The sequence below is a fragment of the Gobius niger genome (assembly GCF_951799975.1).
Source record: "Gobius niger genome assembly, chromosome: 15".
Taxonomy (NCBI): domain Eukaryota; kingdom Metazoa; phylum Chordata; class Actinopteri; order Gobiiformes; family Gobiidae; genus Gobius; species Gobius niger.
Window position 1 is genome coordinate 29,041,806 of NC_136866.1, and position 1,148 is coordinate 29,042,953.

The 1,148-nt window shown below is 47.5% G+C and overlaps 1 long non-coding RNA gene across 1 annotated transcript; it reads right to left on the reverse strand.

Annotated features, from left to right (window-relative positions):
* On the reverse strand, positions 1-637 carry LOC306974843. Its single transcript, XR_013793665.1, has 3 exons — positions 571-637; positions 452-483; positions 1-90 (listed from the first exon to the last, which is right to left on the reverse strand). It is a non-coding gene; the product is annotated as an uncharacterized lncRNA (long non-coding RNA).
* Positions 638-1,148: the final 511 nt, after the last annotated feature.

Below are 1,148 nucleotides of genomic sequence, written 5' to 3' on the forward strand. Positions count from 1 at the left end.
GCGTTAGTTTTCAGACGGCTGTGAGTGGAATCTGCCGGAGACAGAAGGCTCTGCCACGTTCTCATAGACCACAGCGCCCCCTGTGTTCACCTGCAGAAACACACGGCCCTTTAGAAAGAATGGACTGATGTAATAATGAGCCAAAACAATATGACAGAGAAGCTTTTTACACAGACGACCATCAGATCAATGACAGGAGTAAACCAGGACTAAACCAGGACTAAACCAGGACTAAACTGGGACTAAACCAGGACTAAACTGGGACTAAACCAGGACTAAACTGGGACTAAACTGGGCCTAAACTGGGCCAAAACTGGGCCTAAATTGGGGCTAAACCAGGACTAAACTGGGACTAAACCAGGACTAAACTGGGTCTACACCAGGACTAAACCAGGACTAAACCAGGACTAAACCAGGCCTAAACTGGGACTAACAGACGTGTCAGACTCACGTTGGTGCGGCTCCTCTCAGACGCTCCTCTCCCTGAAACAGACAAACGTTTAGCTCTGACAGAAATGGGCCGATGATGATGATGATGATGATGATGATGATGATGATGTGGGGACTGACCTTTGACCCTGGCGTAGAGGTGAAGAGCAGCCACAGAGAGGAGCAGCATCACCAGCCCCACGATCAGCAGCACGTTTCTGATCAGGTGACCTGATACGACACACAAATATTATATGTAGTCGTATATGTTACTGTGATGTGAGATATAAACTGTATGAACTGTATATTTTGGCTGCTCTCCTCACCTGTGTCTGTGGGGGGCGTCGCCACAGAAGAACCTACAGTCGCCACAGAAGAACCTACAGTCGCCACAGAAGAACCTACAGTCACCACAGAAGAACCTACAGTCGCCACAGAAGAATCTACAGTCGCCACAGAAGAACCTACAGTCGCCACAGAAGAACCTACAGTCGCCACAGAAGAACCTACAGTCGCCACAGAAGAACCTACAGTCGCTACAGAAGAACCTACAGTCGCCACAGAAGAACCTACAGTCGCTGCCGTCGTCGTTTTATCGTCTATAAACCAACAAATAGTTACTTGTTTTCTCAGGAAAAAAGTTGAATATTTCTCACCTGGAGCTTGAGGGAACAGAGTGAAGATCTGATTTGTCAATCTCTGTTTAATTTCACACTTCA